The following is a 20,674-nucleotide window of genomic DNA, read 5'->3' on the forward strand; positions in this document are numbered from 1 at the left end:
CGCGGCGCGGTGCCTGGAGCGGGCGCTGCGCAGCCGGCGGGAGCTGCGGGCGGCGCGGCTGCGGTGCCGGCGGCTATGCCGAGCGCAGGTGCGGCTGGCGGCGCCGGGCCCGGGCGCCGGCGGGGACCTGCCCTTCTTCGGCTCGGTGCTGCGGCGCGCAGACTGCGTGCGGCGCTGCGAGGAGCCGCGCCTGGGGGCCGTGTCCCGCCACCGCGCCGCCGAGGAGGTGCGCGCCGACTTCCAGCGCAGGGTGCCCTACAGCTACCTGCAGCGCGCATACATCCAGGTAGGCACCGCCCGCCCCGGCCCGGCCCTCCTAGCTGCCCTCTCCAAAGGGTTACCGCGCTTCCGTACCGAATATCCCAAGTGTGCCCCCTCTGCCATCTCTGTCAGCCGTCCAGGTGTGGTCCCCCCCAACATTTTCACTGGTGTGTGTGGTCAGTGGTCATGGCCAGTTCTTGAGAAAAAGTATCCTGGATGGCAACGTGGATTCTGTCCAGCTTTGGCTTACCTGTGCGTTTCCTGGTTTGTTTTGGGTGGCTTTTCTGTTTGCTTTGGGGAAAGGATGTTTTTGTTTTAGTGTGACATAGCATAATTCTGAAAATTGTCTGCCTTCAGTTTGCAGAGAAAAGCTCCCAGAAACCCTGCAGTAACCCCCCAATGCCCTCTGCCAGAGGTGTTTCCCTTTCAGACAAGCTGAACTGATTCCATGTTCCAGGAGCTGGGACTGTACGTGAAGCTGGAGGATATGTAACCTGTGTTCCAGGGACCTGATGGTCGTTATCCTGATGTGATGTGAAATACTTCACAGTATTTCTGCAAAGTAACACTGTGCAGTCAGTATTTAGCAGTCACTGACATCCTGAGTATCATCCTCTTATCCCAGTAACTTCTGCCTTATAACTGGTAAAAAACATGAGAAAATGGTGTTACTCTTTGAACTTCCTTTCCAAAAAGAAGAAAAAAAAAAAAAAACAGAGAAAAAAACCCCAAACAACCCCCCCACCAACCCACACCATGATAGTTAATGGTGCTTTTCTTATTCATTCAAGACTTGTGCTCTATCAAGCCAGCTACCTGTAGTAAGTCCTCCTGTTCATGACTAGTAAGGACAGAAACTGTGGGAGTTTTGTTTCATGCCAAGCTGAATGTTTAAAGCATTTCTGGAACATCTCCCTCTGGATTTCTGCTTTACTTGAGCCCATTCATAACCTTTTAGTTGCTTTAGGCAACTTAATAGGTGAAGACCTGCATAGCGGAGCACAGGGAAGGTGATTCTGCTGAAGTCCATTTCCAGGTGGAGAAGCAAATATCTTTCCTAGGCAGTGCTGGTGCCTGTGGTGCAGTGCTTACACAGCCACACATCAAGGAGGCAAACCATCAGCACTCTGAAACCAAGTGGAAAATCATAGCTATATTGCTTTTTCTATGCTTCCTTTTCTGTTATTGCCTTAATGTCAGTTTTACAAGTCAGGGACTAGAACTGCACTGGCTTAAACTCTAGTGGCCATGTGGTGCACAGAGTTCCTGAAAGAAATCCTGGGAGTGAACTGGAACTGTAATTTGGCTTGTGTGCAATGCCAGTGCAGCTGATGGTCCTTACTATGAAAGATGCTCTATGTAGTGTCAGCATTTGTGGGAAGTGACACAAAATTTGTCATGCTAAAAAATTAAGTGATTTCTTATCCTGATTTCAAAGCTTTTTCCAGACTCACTGATGTCAAACTCACTGAAATACTTTCCTCTAAACAAAGCATTAGGGTGTTTGTCTCCCACTTCAGTAAAATTGATATATTTTCAGGCTCCTGAGGTTGACTACTAATACCCAGAAGATTTTGGGGTATGGGCTTGTAGGTGTGCTTCTACTGAGACTGAGGTTATTTTCCTCATTTAAAATGGTATTCTGAGCTTATCAAAGCAATGTGTTGAAAACAGGCCTTTTAAAATTTATTTTATGTGTGACTCATCTTAATTTGCTTTTGCAACATCTGAGGATTTTATGTTCATGCTAGCACTGATTTCACTGCTCTCTGATGGAGTCGTGGATGTTCTTGGTATTTGCATGGCTGTCCGGGTGTCAGGCACTGCAGCCAAGGGAAGGTACTCTTTGACTAGACATGTGTTTTTAATACCTTTTTCTTTAACACTTTCTGATGCTCTTGGGTTTTGTAAGCAGCACTGACCAACCTCATCCCACAGAGCACCCTGCAGTGATTTGTCCACGTCCTCACCTGGCTGCTGCCTGTATCTGAGTTCTGCTCCCAGGACTGCCCTTTTGCTCTGGCTCAACAAGTCTGTGCACAGGAGAAAATACACCACTTGGAATTTGCCTGCACTTGCACCAAACACGAGGTCTAAAGTCATACACTCGGATGTGAACCACCCCTGAGTGCCAAGGCTGAGTGCCAAGGCTTTGGCATGTTCCCTGAGGGTTGGGATGCATCAGCTCCGCACCCTCTGGGTTGACTTTGGCTGCAGCATCTGCTCAGCATTTTGGCTGAAAAGAGGAGCTGCAAAGCGGGGCTTGTGCAGAACCTGCCTGCCTTGCTGTGGGTGCACAGACAGGCTGCACAGTTCTGGGGGTGGCCATTTCACCCTCGTGTTTTCTCCTTGAAACCCAAGAGGAAATGAGATGAGGTTAAAAACCCTGTTGTGAACCCTGTCCAGCTCCTCCCCGGGCTGCAAGATGAGGCCAGGATGCTGGGCAGTAGTACAGAGGACTGGAAGGATGGCAGGGTTTGGTGACATTTGTGGTTTGAGAGAAGAGGAGCAGCCTGGAATGTTCTTCCCACCTCCCACTCTTGCTGACCTCGTGCTTGTTTGTTTCTCAGGAGGGGAGAAACACATCCCTTCAGGAGGGAGTGACAGAGCAAGGAACAGATGAAAAAAAATTGAAGGGTTTGGCTCTTGTGCAGCACTTTGAAAAACGGTGCTGAATATACATGAACTAATTCTTGCAACACTCCTGTGGGGTAGGAAAAGCACAGGCTTTCAGTTCTGCTGGACAGATGCACAGCCAAACATTGGCCAGCACTGTGTGTGCCTCTGCTGTTTTGGGAGCAGCAGGGCTACCCAGATGCCCTGGGAGCAGGAAGGGCCTCCCACTGCCTTCTGGTGCCCTGGGAGCGGGCTGGGGTCTGCCACTGCCTCTGGTCTCTCACTGCAGAGCAAGCACCAGCACAGCCTGGCCCAGTTGTGATGATGTAAATGAGACTCTGCAGTGAACTGGTGGAAATGTGGTGCTAGAATTGGAAGTTTTGGACTTCTTTTGCTTCTTTTTTTTGCTTTTTTGGGACTTTTAAAACTGGCCAATAGCAACAGCTGCACTGGGCTGCATTGCTCTTGCTTCTGAGCAGATGCTCAAGATATTCCTGCACAGAGTACTGTAAAGGGGCAGGGAGGTGATGATGTGTGTAGTGAAATACCGGTGCTATCCCTCTATAAAAACACGTTCTATCAGCCTCTGATGTGATCTTCCCCATCATCCTAGCAATCATTTCCTAATTTATCTGTACTTTTCTGAAACAGAAACAGTGGTCTTCTGAAGACCACTTTTCTATTTCACAGACGTGATCTGAGTGTTTCTGGTGACTCTGGCATGATGTGAGGGCAGACTGTGGTGCACTGCAGGAGTGGGACAGCTTGTGGATTCAGCTGAAGGTTTCTGTCAGCTTTGGACTCAGGATCAGGCTCCTGAGGTTGACTGCAGACTCTACAGAGTCAAATTGCATTGAACAAGCAGCCCAAGTCCACATGTGTTTGTAAGACTTCTTTGCAGCTTCTCAATATGTATTTAAGTAGGAATACTCCTCCTTTTCCTAGGATAGCTGATATTTTCAGGTAATTTGGAAATACACTGGGTACAGCTATTTGAGGCAGTTAGGGTGGGATGGGTTTGAGAAGGTGTGGAAACAGAAGGAGATGAAAACATGGGATTTAACTCTTGCAGTGCATGTCTTGGGCTCTCCAGCCCACAGTGAAAAGGTTCTTCAGTGGGTTTCTGCTGTCATGTCCCACAGGCAGGACAGTTTGCCAAATGCTGCTGGTCTCTGCTGTGTACTGGCTGCTTGGTCTTTGTCAAAGAAATACCCTCTAGGCTTGGCAGGTGGGTGTGGTGGGATCTCTTTGCCCTCTTAAATATTTTATTAGTCATGTCTTCTCCTTGCTTTGCTGCTTTAGTCATCTTTTTTCTGTAAAAACCTAGCCTGCAGGCCGTGATGTTCCTAACCCTGCTTTTTGGAGTTTTTCTAGCTCTGAGAGTGAGTGGAGGAGGAAATGTACACAACATACACTGTGACAGCGTTTGCTGCTGCGAGCTGCTGACTCAGGAGCCGTGTTGGAGCTTGCCCTGGATGGTCTGCCATGAACCCTGTGACAGAGCATTACTTCCAGTCCCCGGTCTAACTCCTGAAAATCAGCTTGGTCCAAAAACAAGTAACCTGGAAAAGTTGATCACTGTCTCAACTGCAAAACCAGGCCTTGTTTCTCTTCTACCTTACCAACCCTCTCCTTGAGGTCTCTTTCCTTTGTGTCATCCTGTTTCCAGCCACAGCATTCCCTGGCCTGCTTGCTGGGTAGATGGCTATAGTCTGTTTTAATTTTCTCTGGATATTGGTGTGCTTTTGCTGAGCACTTCCTCCCACTTTGTAAATACTGACTTGCAGTGGTCTTGTCTTCCTAGTTGCCTGAATGCCCTGTTGCACATCAGTGAAGCATGGCAGGAATCATACATATGTAGTTTGTAACCACCAGCCTTGGATCTAGATGAGTAAAAGCCTTTTAGTCTGTGCTTGGGTTTAAAACAATAAATAAAACAAGTCCCCAGCATGTTGGACATTGCTTCTATCTTAGTAATGCCAGATTGTAGGTGGAGCAAAAAGGGCAAGAATCTGACTATGTCTGGCTTATTCTGTTTTTGTCTTGAGTCCCCCCCTTGCCATGTCTGAGATGTTCTTCAGTTCTGTTACCATCATGACTTCATGTGTTGCAAGCATAAAACAATAATGTTTAGGTTTTCTGTGTTGTAGGAGAGGCTGTTTATTTTTTCTTTAAAGCTGTTCCTTTTTTTTAAAAAAAAAGGTCTTGTTTGGGAAGAACTTCCACTTTTGTCTTCACTGCCGGGTCTTCTGCACTGCAGCAGATGGGGTAGTGCTGGGGGTGCTGCTGGGAACATGTCCTTGGGTCACACTGGGCTGTCCTGCCCACCCACGCCACCAAGATGTCTGAAATGCAGCACAGACACAATAGTCACTTGATAAAAGACCACGGAAGAGCAACAAAAGGGACAGAGTGGGAGCCCAGACTTCAGAAACACTTGCGATACAGATAATTGCCCGACTCCAGTTCTGCCTTTGAAAACTCCCTATTTAAGAGGATCCAGACCCAAGGGAGGAGAGTTGTGTATGTAAACCTTGGCCTTTAACCTCTCCAGTCCAGTTGTTCTGCCCTCTGCCAGGGCTTGTGTGATCTCTCCACCAGCCACGTTTGGGTGTCTGAGTGCCTGTACCAACCTTCAGCATGGTTGTTGAGACACCTCCACCAAATTCTTTCCACCTCCAGTAACTACTCACTGCTGCCCATCTCTGTGTGTTTCACAGGGCCAGAGACTTTTGTCTCCTTGACAGACATCCGGATTACCCACCTAGGGATTGTGGAGTAATTCTGGATTCACACCAACGTAGTTGCTTAGGGAATTGGTTTGTTTCACTCAAGGACTGCTGTTTTCCATGAGCATTTTGCTCAGTTTTCCTTCGTGCCACAATGCTGCATGGACCTAAGCAGATAATGGGGCCCTGTCCAGGGGTGAGCCACAGCCTTTGGGGTAAATATGGTTTCACTTGCAGCATCTCGTGGGCAGTGACACAGAATAACGTGTAAAACCTCCTAATTTAAAGTCTTTGGGGGAGCAGCTATTTCTTACCACAGGCACCACCTGTCCTGCAAGGCCTGCCTGTGCAGTTGGTCTTGTTTTTGCAGGATTTATGACATCTCAGACAAAGACCTATAGTAAAAGATAATCATTATTATTTTGATTTTTACTATTAGTGGTGTTTATTTATCTTCAATCTTGAGAATTGGTATTACTCAGATACTGGATAAATAAACAGATCCCAGAATTAATCTCTTGGAACGTCTCTTTATTTAGATTTTCTGAGAAAGCATTCCTACTCCTCAGCAGAGGATAAATGTTAGTGCTCAGAAAGCTAAAATTATTTAGGACAAAAATAAACTCAGTTTATGGGGATGGAAAACACTGAGTCTTGATGGTTGGGTCAGTGTCCTGGGTTTAGAGCACGATATTTAGTCCTGCCCTAAGCCTGGGACACTGACCCAGCTGCCTCTGCTCCTGTTCTTGCTGACCACTTCAAATGAAATGTTTCTGAAATGTTTCTAAAATGTTTTGAGTTGAAAGTATTGTCAGAGATGGAAGGAGGTGACCCAGTGGTTCAATTCTGCTGCCAGCAAATGCAGACCAGGCACGTCTCAGTGGTGAAGGTGTCTCACTCTCTTCACAGGAGACTCAGTCTTGACTTTTTGGACTTGACTATGGGCTGGTGATGTACTAAAAATTAGACTACCTGTTGTAGTGATTTTCTGCTGGTTGTTTTTGTTTTGTTTTTTGAGTGTTTGGGTTTGTTTGGTTCTGTTTTTTTTTTTTTTTAATAGAGCAAATCCAAAAGCAGAACTCAGTTGTTTGCAGTTTGCCACGTAATTTCAACTGGTAGTAAATTAGGACAGCTCTGCCCAGCAAATCAGGACACAACCAGTAAACACATACTGGTCTTAGACCCACTAAGCTCATTTCATACAGCCTAGTAATCATCCATTTGATAGCCAGGGCTGCTCTTTTTGTCTTGCCAAATTCCTCTTTCTCACTTCATGGCTATGCAGTCGTGCCAGGGCTTCAAAATACACTTGCCGTGGGTCCCAGTCTGCAATATTTCTCAGTCTTTTGGAGAAAATAAGGTAAGCCTGGATTCCTCCTTATTTCTTGGCAATCCCTGGTGACGTGGCTTGGATGATGGATGAGACAGGTGTGACTCATATGGTTTGAGTGGATTCTTTGAGACATTGATCTAAAGGTCTCCCAGTGCACGAGCTAGGTTAATGTCCCAAGTGGAACAAAACTGGGCACCAGTAGTGCAGGAGAAACCAGACTCCTTGCTGGGATGTGACCCAGGAATCTGTTCCTTCCCTGTTCTTTTATCTCCTTAGTTTCTCGTGGTTTTTGCACCTTCCTCTGCTGGCTGCTCCTTGGCAGAGCCTTGCTGCTGAACTGCCCCGTCCATGCGCCTTGGTGTGCTGGGATTTGTTAAGTGGCTTTTTGTGCTGCCTGTTAAATCTCATCCATACGTCCGAGAGCTCTGCTCTGGCTTCTGCGGAGCCCTTTTGTTGTCCTTGGCCACAGGAATAACAAACGGCAGCTGATGATGAACTGCATGTGAATGAGCAATGCAGTTTAGCCCTGCTAAGCAAACTTATGCCCAGTACTCTTGTGGCTGAGGTTTCAACAAGGATTATTCTCATTTCCTTGTACAACTGGTGACTTCATCGTGGATGGCATGGGCAGTGGTGAGAAACCATCGTGTCAGTAGCTGAGCCATTTGCTGCTAACCTCCTGAGCACTGTTGGAGCCTTGCTAGCAGGATTCTGGGCTCAAAGCACTGCTGGATGTCTAGAGCAAGGAATTGAGGCGTTATTTATCTTAGTTTTTTCCTTTGGAGGTGGTATGAATTAGTCATTGTGATTGGGTTTGTTCCCAAGGAGTAGGAACCCCTGTACTCTGCACAGGGCATATTTCCATGTGTGTAGTCTGGACTGAGGCCAGGCTGAGTTTGGATAAATCAATGTGAACCCGGAGTGACCCAGCTGAGGGTCATGGAGTTTCTCTGCCTTAGCACTGGGGTAGCTGAGATCAGGACTTGGCCTGTAGTTTTGAACAGTAACAGATGGCAGGAAGGAGGGCACGAACTTCCCTGGATGCTTTTGTTTCCAGCCAACATGTCAGCAATAAGGTATTGACATTTTTATTTCTTGGCCATGAGCTGGTGATGACTAATGAAGGCAGGGGGTCTGCCTGTGGGTGGGTTCAGGCAGCAAGGAGCTGTACCTCATCAGCCTGTACATCCCAACCAGTCCTTCTCCTTTCCATGACAACTGGTCAGTTGAACAGACCCTCCAGGGCTGACGTCAAGGGTCAGGGATTTGGCCACCAAATAATTACAGCAACAAAAATAGCATCGCTTCCCCACCCCTTCCTTCCCACATGATCCTGCTGAATCCCAACTTATAAATGTCCTTATTTTTTCTTTCTTGGATGAGAAGCAAAGCCCACGTGTATTAGCTGGAACATATGGCAGGCTTTGGCTGCAGCCCATCAGCTGCGAAGGCCAAATACTCACTTGTAGCTTCTTGTTCACTTAAAAAAAAAAAAAAAAAGAGGAGAAAAACACGTTCTTTCAGGATTGGATGAAAGGCTGAGTCTGTGCTCGTGCTGGGGTGGGAAGCAGATAGGGTGTGGGACAGCACGCCGACCGTGCTGTGGTGACAGGGAACGTGTCCCCTCACAGCATGGAGGTGACTGGCTGGCCATTGAGAGGTGGCCTGGTGGCAGTGGCCACTGTCCCCTGCTCCCTGCCCTAATGCTGGTTCTTGGGTCAGGCAGAGTTTGCAGACAGGCTGCTTGGGAGAATGTCACCAGTACCAGAGGTGCAGAGCAGTCAGCAGGTTTTAAGTGTGGGTTAGCCATGGGCAGGAGAAAATTCTGTATTTACAACACTAAAGATTTTATTAAGGGTTATGGGAACATCTGGGAGGTCACAGAAAATTAGTGAAGGAGAAGAAAATGAAGGGACACTGTCAGAAATGGACTGTCTGCACCACTAGAATGTACCAGTATACCTGAATAAAAAAGATCAGAAAAATCACAAAAATGGTTGCTAGACACTGACATGCTGCTTTTCACCGTGGATTTTCCAAAGCAGCTGCAGTGGTGGCCTTGATCTCACATCACGTCCCTGCAGAAAGATAAGCCTGAGACTGTGCTGTGTCCTGTCAAAGTTAGAGGTGGGAGCACATGAATCCACAGAGCCTTCTGCCTGAAGAAAAAGGGTGGGCAAATCCTGCCTCAAAGTATTGCAGGTAGGGCAGTGCCTAAACCCACAGCTCTGTGAGGTCAGGGCTGGACTCTGGAGGGTGCAGTGGGGAGATGTGCTGAAGCTCATCGCCCAGGGCTGCGGGTGCAACTCCTTTTGAAGATGGAGCCAGCAGTATTCCTTCCCAGGAAAGATCCGTGTGGTACAGAGAGAAACAGCTTGGAAAACATCCTTCAAAATATTTGCCCAAGGTGTTTCTGTGATTGCCCAGGGACTGAAGCACAGTCTGTTGGTTCCCTTGCTTGGAAAGCTGCTTTTAAAGTGGTTTTTTGCCAAGGTACTGCCTGTTCTAAGGTTTATATATATGCTGGGGCATCTGTGACCTGAGTTACTCTGTGTCTTTGGAAGCAGAAGAGAAACGGCAAAGTTTCATTGAAAGAGTCTGAAAGGAGGAGCACTGACTTGTGGTATGTTTCACTGTCCTGCTGCTGGAAAACACTCCCCATCTGTGGCTGCCAACCTCATCCAAAGGATCTGTGATGAAGCAAAATATTTTAGTGAAAGGGAGGAAAATATGTTGTGTCTTATCCCCATTTTTCTTATTTATGGAGCTGCTGGTCTCTGTGCTGCAGGGGCTGAAAATGGACAGGAGTTTTCTTACCTGTGGGCAGCACTAATCCTGGGGATGTGTTTGCAGGCTGTTAAGCAAGAATTTGAAATGCACTGAGCTCCAGAGGTGGGTGAGGAAAGGCTGTTTGTGTAGAGGGAAGTCATGCTGCTTTGGGAGAGACTTTTATTGCATGGTGATGCAGAGTCCTGATCTGTGCTGCTGAGAGCAGGTGGTTGGGACAGGGTTTGCTGAGTGAGTGGTGCTTCTGCATCTTGTGCTCTTAATAACCTTGTTGCACTCAGCACACCGTGTGTAGGCACTGCAGGGTGCTGCACTAACTGCAGATCCCATTGTGGGCTGCTGGGGAACCTGGTTACTACTGCTCCCTTTGCTTTAAATATTAATGTCTTTTGGCAGTGAGTGGTTCCTTGATTGGCAGTCCTACTCTATTTTCTTTAACATAAGTGTTGCACCCTGGTGTCCAGGTGGCTCTGCTGCTTCTCTGGAGTTGTCACTCCAGGGTCAGTCACAGGCTCCTCCAGCCAGTTACCTTGGCTCACTGGGGTGCTGCTAGTAAAACTTGGTTTCAGATTGGATCCTGTTACAAGGCAGGCAAATAGCAAATAAAACAGTAATGTGCCACTTTAGGAAGCAGCTTGTCCACTCAGCTGTCAACTTCAGGTCCCTTCTGTGAAGCCTAGGCTGGGCTACAAGACTGTGGTAGCTCACTGCAGGCATGTCCTGTGTGTTGTGAGGATGCAAAGGACACCCTCAGGCTCCCCCAGAGCTCTCCCCAGGTAATGTCCGTGTCTGGGCTGTAGTCTCCAGCTGAGTTACAGCTGAAGCCTGGCTCGGACAGGCTTCATGCAGCACTTTTGCCTGCATGGGGGAGCCAAAACTGTTGCACCCCTGTCTGCCATCAGCATGACCTTTATATGCTCTCCCAGCCGCCCTTCCTGCTGCTGGAGTTTGCTCTCTGCCACCCAAACTGGCTGAATCTTTCTCCCTGTGGCCTGAGCATTCCTTGACCAGACTCACCACCTTATAAAGGGGCAGATCCTCTGTGCACCCAGTGTTTTAGTGCTGGGTTGAGGTCTCATTCCTGTAGCCTCAATGACTTGGGTGTCACAAAAGCACAACATGGGACATCAGTGCCTGGCTGTTCCCCAGTGCCCGGGCACGGTTCAGGCCTGGATGCTGGGAAGGCTGCAGCGAGCACTGTGGCAGGAGGCAGCTCTGCAAGGCACTGCTTTGTAGAGGACAAGGCTTGTAGCTCCCTGATGGCCTGGGATGTGCAGGACAGTTTCAGTTTTGGCAGCTGGACTCTCCCATGTGATAGCTGACGCTCTGGGAGCTGGAGTAGGCTATGATTCTTTTAATGTTGCCAAACTCAGATCTGAGCTTAACAAAAGAGATTTTCCCATCTTGGAAGACTCATTCCAGCCTGATTACTGTTTGGGTGACTTTTGCACTGTAGCACAAGGCTTCCTACAGTGGTGTTTTTAACTCCAAATCACTATTTCTTTAATCACTGTGCTTCTGTTTTCCAAATATATTCTTGGATCCTTGCTGTGGAATCTGGCTAGATTATTGACTCCTAAATAAACCACTTACAGCCTCTACTCTTTTTTGAATCAAACCAAACCAGGTAGAGAGACCTGAATAAGCATTCATCTGGACTTTTTCTTTGAAAGTTACAGCACTTAAAGCTGTCAGTGAGTTGCCAGCTATCAGTACACTCAGCTATTTTGAAAAGCACAGTGTAGAAGCCATAGCGTCCTTCATGACGCTTTTGAGAAGTATTAGATAGTGAAAGTTTGCATGTTTCAGGCTTATTGTTTACATTCCTGTCCCTTTGATGCTGTTTTACATGGTGGATGTTACAGTTCAGCTCCTAGGTGGTGGAATCCTGCTCAGAAAGGGCTCCAGGTCCTTCGGGATCTTCTGTGCTGTCTTTGGGGTTGCTTTGGTATTGCAGCCAGCCTGTGCTGAGTAACAAAGTCCTGCTAAGTAGGATTGCCAGTTGAGCTCTTGCATGCTCTAGGTGTGTGTCACAGGCTCTTCTCACATGCACAGATGTGCATGGAGCCGGGGAGATGAACAGGAAAACTCTCCTTGTGTTTGCCTGTGCTGCACACTTGAGATGGGAGGGAGTGCTCAGGTATAAGAGCCAGCAGTGCTTAGCCCCTGAGTGAGGGATTATTTCATTGGGGTAAGAAGGTACTCAAGCCTAGGAAGGATTGTGTTTGGGAAGTGATGAGGATTACTGTGCTAAGTGAAACAGAATGCTGGTGGTGCTATCAGTGCTTTTAAGTGCCGGTTTGTCAATGGTGCAGCTGAGTCAATAGTGCATTATATGAATCACTTTACTGTCCATCTTATTTAAGCCACTTAATGACAGCTTTGGAACTTATTCTCTGCTACTGAGGAAGAAGAGGTAAGCCCAGACAGCTGAGAGTTCAACCATATTTAATTTTGCTCTGTTTGCTCTTGAGTCCTAGGTTTGGAAAAGTAAAGATTGCAGGAAGACAAGGAAGGGACAATCTGCTTTTCTTTTTATAGTGTTTCCTCTGTGGCAGGAGGATCATCAGGCGTTTTGGAGGTTATCCTTGTAGATTCCCCTTTTGCAAAACTGCAGTAGAATTCTGGCTGTGCGGTATTCTCCCTTTTATGTGCCAACAAGCTTGGCCCTCTGCTCTTATCTACACTTAGTGCTTTAGCAGTCCTGAGCACAGAAAACTAGATCTGCTTTTGCTTAGCATTATGAGCCAAAAAGCAGCACTCGGTTATCTCTTGTTTCAGAGCCAGGGTGCTGCTGAGTGCAATCAGAGACTTTGTCCAACCAGTGATGGGTGACAGCAGAAGGATGTCAGTGCTAGAGAATTTCAGACAGAGATATGTACCAAAGGCTGCTGAAAATAGCAGGGTTTGAAGCCTTCTGAGCTGCACTCTTTGATCTTGGTCCATGCTGAGGACAACTGCTCTGACTGATGGACTGCACTGTAAGTTGGTGATGGATTTAGCAGAGTCCTCACAGGTGTCTGGATTTGAGACCTGCTGGTATTAGCAATAAAACTGTGTAAAATATGTAATGGTATGGGTGCATCTGTCCATTAATTTGAAAGCACTGAGATGGAGGTTGTAAGGACAAATGGAAGGGAGTGTGACGCAGCTTGTGCAGAAAGAAAAAGAGCTGAAGTGCTGCCTATACTTGCCATGGACTTACATCTGTTCTAGTGACTGTTCTAGTGACTCAGGTTGATGCCTGATGACTTACTAGAGCACAGCTGTGCATTGAACCACGTGTGTTGAATCCAGCCTGTTGGGTTTTCATTCTGCACAGCGCTCAGATGAGATCTGGCAGACCTCAGGCTTAGATGTAGCAACTGCCTGATGGTCACAACTGTGTTTGATTTGGGAGCGTGTGACCCAGACACCGGGAACAGTCTGTGAGGCAGGGCAGGAACAGCTGGGTTTGCTCTAGCCCAGCACTCCATGCCCTGATTTGCCCATCTGTGGGATGAGTTTGATGTGCAGTAATTACACACCAGGCACTCGGCATTGTAAGACACAACTGACATCACGTATTTGGGGAATGTCAGATGCGCCGCGTGGTGTCCGTGCTCTGTGAGTGAGCTCCAGCAGGAAGAGCACACATAAACAGTAGCAGATTAATTAAAGATGTCCTGCGCTGCAAAAGGCCAATTATGGAGCGGTTTGCTCAGAGTCAGTGGTGCTGCCTGGCTTGTTAGCAGGACATGAGCTAACTGTCCCCTCAGAGGAGAGCGGTCATACAGCAGTGACAATTCACTGTCACAACTGTCCTGCACGTGAAAGAGGAGACATGGATGTCAGCCATGCAGGTCCAGGGCAGGTCAGCTTCCAACATGACCCTTTGTTAAAGCTCCTTCACAGGCACCAGAGCAGTGTCTGTGTTCCATACAGTAGAAATTCACACTCAGGTGTTCCTTACTACATTTGCAGGGATCTTTCTGACTTCAATACATTCAGTATGTTTTATGCCAGATGCTTTTCCTTGAGCTGCTGCTGCTGCTGTTTAAAAGGCCCTCAAAACCTGATAATATCCATGGGATCTGGGGGAAATTGAGCATTTCAGATGAGTGGGAGTCCTAAATAATTGCCAGGCTGCAGAATAATGGTTCTCCTTGTTTTGGGCCTTCAAAGCCTGATAGGATCATTGTAAGAAATGTGACTCAAGGGTTTTCGTTGGAGTAGTTCCTGAGTTACAAACATTTTCTGGTTGGGACCTGGACTGAATGTGGAAAGCCAGCTGCCTTGTCCAGGGGCAGCAGCTTTCATTTTACAGGACACATCTGGCTGAGGATGAAGTGTCCTAAATGTCCTAATGTCCTCAACCCACTCCCATCCCTCTGTCACACCACTGCCCAATGCCATAAATCCCATTCTATAGCTCACCATAAATTACCCTGGGAATCTGTTCTACACACATCCCTATTTCTTTCTGGTTTCTGGCGAACCTCACCAGCAAGACCCTGACAATCAGCATGAGCTACTGCAAGGAGAGTCAGACCCATCAGCCATGGGGCTGAGCAGGACTGACAGCTCGTCCTGTCTCAGCTGCGCTGCTTGAGGAGAGTTGCTGAGAGGGACTCTCCCTTCCCAGCAAGACTCTATCTATTTTTCATACTGCTTTACTTTAAACAAGAAAAAAAAATCATTACTGGAAAAATAATTATTACAACATCCACTGAGATTTGTTTTGGAAAGTTGATACTCTGCTTGATTTCAAATCCATGAGGTGAACTGAAATTTCAGCTCTGGAGCATATTTCGGTTTGTCTTTCACTCATGGGAGAGTGGAAAGAGAAGTATAAGCAAGACAAATTGGGGCAGGGAAGAGAAATGGCAAAGGGATCAGGGGAAAGGAGTCACAGCATCAAATGTGTTTGGCAGACTATTGTGCCAAACTGGAGGAGAAGGTCTTGGGGATGTTGTCATATTGAGGGGCACTTGCCCGTACCAGGGTTTGAGGAGGATGAGTAGCAATGGGTTTGTTTGGAAAGGAAGAACTTGCCAAAAGGTTGGATTTGAACTTCTTCCTGCAGAAAACTGGAGCAAGAGTTCATGCTGGGACTGAAGCAGCCAGGCAGGGTCACTGTGGCTGGGAAAGAGGGAGCTGATGGTAGTAACTCACAGGGTCTTGACCCTGCACAAAGCAAACAGCTGCTTTTCATGTCTCTCAGCTGGTCACTTTTGGAGGTTTTGAAGGCCGTGTAGCTTTGCTTCCACTGCTTAAAGCCTGTGTGCCAGGTGTCCAGAAAAGCCAGCACTGTCTCACAGGGGATTTGGTCCTTCCTCAGGAGGGACTCATCCTCCAGGCCAGGTAGGCAGAGAGGTTTAACCAGGATTATTCTCAGGTAGTGTGCATTGGGTTTTCTCATCACTGAAGCACATCCAAAATTTTTCATTTTTTTTTTCCTAGATCACACTAGAAGATTTCATGTTTACAATAGGACATTGGTCTTCAGCAGCAAGCATAGACACATGTCTTTTCTGAGCTACAGAGACATGGATTGCTGCAGAAGAAAATTCACAATGGAGCTGATTGGTGTTTTGCTGGGTCCCAGGTTAGCAACTGGGGGTGTCTTAGCCAGTCCATAAACACCTTTTCTATTACAAAGTGAGGATTTCCAAGAGCTTTTGGCCTTTGCTTTAGCAAAAGGAATACACTTCCCTGGCATGGGATGCAGTACCCCAAACTCTGCTTTACCCCAGACATACATCTTTGTATCCAACTGCACAAGTGTAGTGTGTTAAACTGCTGTGTGATATCTTCCACAGAGCTGGGCAGGGAGGCTTGTAAATTTGGGAGATCCTGGAGCTTGCTTGTGCATACACACTCGTGTGCAGTCATGGGTGCAGAGCTTTAGGAATGAGTGTAACAGTTGTATTCCTTGAATCTTTCTTAGTACCCCAATAGAAGAAAACTTGGCAAAATGTGGCACCCTGAATTTGTAACTGTTTGCTTCTTTGTTCACATTTGCTCATATCCCCGGAGGAATGAAGTCATTCATTTGATTTGCCCTGCTGCTTCACACTCCTGCTTATGAATGGCTGGGACAAGACTGGGAGTATGAATAGCCTGGCTGCATGTGGTTTGGAAAGACGTGTTCACTTGCACATTGGTGTCCAAACAGAGTAGCTGGCTCTGAAATCGTATCAGTAAGGCTTTTGAGTAACTTAAAACCCTTCTCATAGATGCTTTGAATTTCTTCCACTCTGACATTGTGTAAGCCCCTGTTGAAGTTTCATTACCTCAGTAACCACAGAAAAGCAGCCAGCCTTTTCACTGAAACCTTCCCCACAAAGGTCTGGATTCATTCCCCACCCCCCTTTTTCCTTGAAGGCAGAGCACAGCTTATTGTAGTTTAAATAACAGGGGAGAAGGCCAAGACTGCTTATGGATCTGGGTGGCATCATGCTAAAGAAGTAGGAATGTGTCCTGTCCCCTTGCTATCTCTGTGCCACTCTGTACTAAATATGGAAGCTGACCTGTATAATTTTCAACATAATTAGGATATTCAGTGCTTTCTTTAGAGTAGCTTATAACAGACCATTCCCAAACAGCTGCTGTCTCATGGGCCATTCTTGGTATTTTCTGGGCTTTAAATAACTCCAGAGTTTCATGATGTGCTCTGGTGAGACTTTTCCCTGCTTTCTCTCTAGAATTTGTTCCAGAGCCTTGTGTATTGAGTCAGTGATTCACCATCGGGTTAGCAGGGCATCATGGTGTGAGCAGTCACAAGATTGCTCTATTGCTTCTTCTCTTAGGGACAGTATTCCTGGCAGAGGAACTTCAGCCCTGCCCAGAATGGTACAAGTCCTCCTCAGCACAAATATCCCCTTCCCACATTCACTACCCAGCCCCACCCAGGTTGCTTCCAGCCTGATTCCTCCTGCTACTGGTAACATAGATCAGAACAGTTCCCCAAGAACAAAAAAATGGGGTTTTTGCTTATTTTTTATCTCATCTGGTTTCACCCAAGAACACAGTGACAGTGTATGTCACTGCTATGTAGAGAGGCTAAAATATCCTGTTAAAAATTTGAGGCAAACCTCTGCCAGCAGCCGCTACATGGAGCTGCTGAGGACTTTTCCTTGCTGTGGAATACTGCTAGAATTTGGGAAAGATTTTAAGTTTTGCCTTTTTTTTCTTTTTGAGTGGCCTGACCCCAAAAAACTGAAATCGATGTCAAACTGAACATCAAGTGAAAAGGTTTCTTATTTGAACCACCCACGTTCCCAGTTTAAATCAAGTCAAGTTCCACTAGCTGATGCTTGGAGAGGAAAAGGAAAGACTTTTTTAGACACCAGGCAGTGCATTATATGTGCCTCCCCAGACACTCTCATTTTCAGCCTTTTTTATATTCAGACACCTATAAAATTAAGGGATTATTTTCTTAGGCACAAGATCATGTCTATTTTCAGAAGCACCCACTTCAAATGCTGCTGGGGGAATCAGTGCCAGGCAGCTGCTCTTCATTTCTAGGGAATTTAAGAAAAGTTCACAGTGCTTAGCTGATGTTTTGTGTTTAGTAAAGCCTTTGTTTTCTCCCTCAAAATTTCATTAATCACATTATTTGTTGCTAAAGCAGCAAGGTAGCTATCAGGCAGAAATGATTGATATTACTTGCTCATATCCAATACAAAGTTGTTGAAGCATGAAAAGAAGATGAGAAGACTTCTCAGTCCTGAGAAAGAAAAGCTGTTACTTCTGGCTGTGCTGTGGGAGGCCCAAGGCAAGAAGTTTACCTTAGCTGAGCAATTAAGCACAAAACCCCATCTAACAGCTTTTCTCTTTCATGGTGGTTATATTTTCTTTTCCCCCCTCTAACTAATGATTTTTTCATGGGTAATCTGCACAGAGCCAGTGTGTGATTCTGCTCTGTGCTAGAGGATGGGATGCTCAGAGGCAGTAACAGGTGTACAAACTTCAGGAGTTCGTTCATCTCAAAGAGCCTGCAGTGCTTGCACTGGTGTGGTAAATAAATTACCCAGAGTGTACATGTTCAGCAAGGTGAAAGCAGCAGTGAGAGTTCCCTGCTCTTGGTTTGTGCCCGTGGTCAGAATCTGCTGGGCATCAGGCACTCACCACCCCAGTAAGATGAAAATATACAAAGGCAGTAGAAGTGTTATTATGTGTTTTGCCACGGATCACACCATGTCTTGTTAGAATTACTCAGTTTAGAAGACTAAAAGAGCCCAGTAAGTTGCCTTCCATAGAAAATGTTGAAAAAAGAAACCAAAAAAGCAGTGTATGCCAGAAGGGTGGCAGTGGGAAATGGGCTGACAGGGCTTCTCTCTGCCCTGCTCTGGACAGCATGAGTCTCTCCAACGATGTGAAATCCATCCCTTTCTTAATTTTTTAATTAATTTCAGTGGTGTAGCTATTCAAACTCCTGTGCAGGTGGGAGGGTTTGCTGTGCATATTTTCATTGCAGGTAACTACAAAAGGAAGGAGGCTTCACCACACCACAAGGGGTGCTGAGCTGCGTGCGTTGGCAGGAGGACAAGAATTATCTCTTCGTTAGCAAGCTGTGAATGGTTGATCTAAACGTGTTGTTGTGAATTGACACCTGCAATTCATGTCCTTCCCACTCCAGATGCTGCCAGGCTCATCAGTATAGCCACTCTTGGCCACCCTGTGATTCTGGTTCGACCTAACCAAACCCACAAGTGGGGTGGAAACAATTCTTGGTGCATACACACTTGTGTCCGGGTGAGACCAAGAGACACACTCTTGGTCTTTCCTTAATTGTTTCCAAGGCAGAGGATTGCCGTGTCTTTCAGTGGGTGTTGGCATTGCCCATGGATCCCTCTCTGGCTGATACTGCAGTAAACCATTTTACCATAAAAGCTGTGGTGCTAGAGCTGCTCCCCTGAGGCAGCTGACACTTCACACTCCTTGCTGAGAAAGCCTTGCTGTAATCTGCTAGGTAAGGAAAGTATTTTTACTTCACCTCCGAATACGCTGCTTGCTCAGAGTCTGGCTGTGCAACAACTGCACATTTTTGAAAGGAGAGGAGGAAGCTCTTGGTTACCACAGATGCTGATCTTACCCCTCAGAGCTTGCTGAGTCATGCAGATGCAGCCCAGACATGATGTAGGTTGCATCTCAGACTTCCCAGGTTTTTCCACCCTTGCAGACCTCCCATTGTGGTTTCAACTAAAAATAGAATTGAGGGACTTGATTCATGCTTTAGGGAAAGAGCACAAGAACAACCTGGATTTTCATGTCTGTTCCATGCACGAATTGGAATTCCAAAGGCTTGGTGTTGGCTTCTTGGAGAGATGACTGGCTTCCTGCTTCATTCTTGGGGACTCAGGACACTTTCTGACTGTCACATTTTGGGCTGTGTGCTAGCTGCTGTGGCACCTGGAGATGGGAAACCTTGCTGTGGAATTTGCTGTGGTGCTGATTCAGGAAAGCAGATGGGGAAGATGCTAGAAGATGCCTATATTTTGATATATGATCAAAAATGTCTCCGGGAAGAGAATTGCTATACTTCTTTCACAACTTCAGTTATAAGCAACCAGCCTGGAGGAGAGCCTGGAAAATGCAGAGTCACGGACTTTTTCATTCTTGGTTGTGCACAGCTTCTTCATTGTGGCCCTTGAGAAAGAACAGAGCTCTGGTTTATTATTTTCCAGCTCACAGCCAAGGCAGACTAGTCTCATGGAATCTGGATCCTTGCAGAAGGAAAGTTTAGAGGGTGTTGGTTTGTTTTCTTTGCTATTTATCTTGCTGGAGGAGATGAAGGACTGGGAATGAGACAGGTATATCATCCCCTGAAAAACGTGAATTGTCTAGTGTGTTTTGGGATTAATCCCAATTTCCTTTGGCTATTTTTTTCCTAAAAGTTGTCAAGTGCTGATGTAAATTTCATCAAGTGACTTGTTGATGCTTCTCTAGCAGTAGATGCTCCAGCTGAAAGGAGGCATGTTTCCCAGCATGAGGGAACAATCACAGGCTCTATGAGTGCCCTGGGGGTGGGCAGTAAGTGAGGCAGAAGCTGGAGGTACCAGCTGAGGAGAAGGCTGATGGAGGCAGTGGTGCACCAGTGGCTGCCTGCTTGCCCCTGACACACTGATCTTGCACTACAGATTGATTTTCTGCCCCTCTGTTTTCAAAGATGCCCGTGATACCAGTCAAGCAGCTCTTTTTAATCTCTTTTCCTGTCTATACCATTGGGTTCAACTGGGTGCCAAGGGGCAGCACAAAAGCAGAGGTGCCTGGCCAACACAGGGCTCCTTTGACTTCTGGTTTCAGGAGGAGGCAGAGTTGGATGAGAAACAGTTTCCTACCTGGAATTTCCTGTTTGGGTCCTGGGAAGGTTGTTAGGGATTCCAATCTTAATTACGAATTTTCTGTTTCAATTAAGATGCCTCCCAGATAAAGCCCAATACCAGATGTGTCACAAACTGCTCCCTGCAATTCTGCTCCTTTGAAGCTCCTTGCAATAACAGGCTATGGACATGGAGTGCAGAAACCACATTTGGATTTTCTAGTGAGAAAACCTATTTGTCCCACGCTTTTTGTTATTGCTGTTGTTACTCTTAGTAACATTTGTGTGCACTAGAAAGCACATGATTAATGGTATTGGGGGAGGAGGAGGTTTGCTTTTGGTTTTTGTTTTTATGCAATTGACACAGAGAGCAGCTGTATCCAGCTAGAATAAAGGTCCCCAGGAGTGGCCAGGACTGGGCGCTCAAGGAAGGACAGAAAAACAACTTCAGAGCACAAACAGAATGCTTGTTTTCAATATAAAAGGCAGTTAGCAATTGCTGGCAAATTTTCTGAATTAAAAGTGCTCAAGATCTTTCAGAAATTGTAATTAATTCTCAAAGATCATAGATTTATGTGAATGCTGCATTGAGAGGTGTTGCTGCCTGTTTTGAGCTTCCCCTCCCCCCTCCCAAAGACATGT

General features: G+C 46.6%; 1 protein-coding gene across 1 annotated transcript in view; it reads left to right on the forward strand.

Moving 5' to 3' along the window:
- The first annotated feature begins 6 nt into the window (after positions 1-6).
- Positions 7-20,674, forward strand: part of P3H2 (prolyl 3-hydroxylase 2) — a 65,419-nt gene continuing 44,751 nt past the window's right edge. The window contains exon 1 of the mRNA XM_042042257.1: positions 7-286. The gene's annotated coding sequence lies outside the window, so the exon portion shown is untranslated. The remainder of the gene's footprint in view (positions 287-20,674) is intronic.

This window comes from Corvus kubaryi, unplaced genomic scaffold (assembly GCF_017639235.1).
Source record: "Corvus kubaryi isolate FWS band 111438036 unplaced genomic scaffold, C.kubaryi_AGA036_p1.0 37397, whole genome shotgun sequence".
NCBI lineage: Eukaryota > Metazoa > Chordata > Aves > Passeriformes > Corvidae > Corvus > Corvus kubaryi.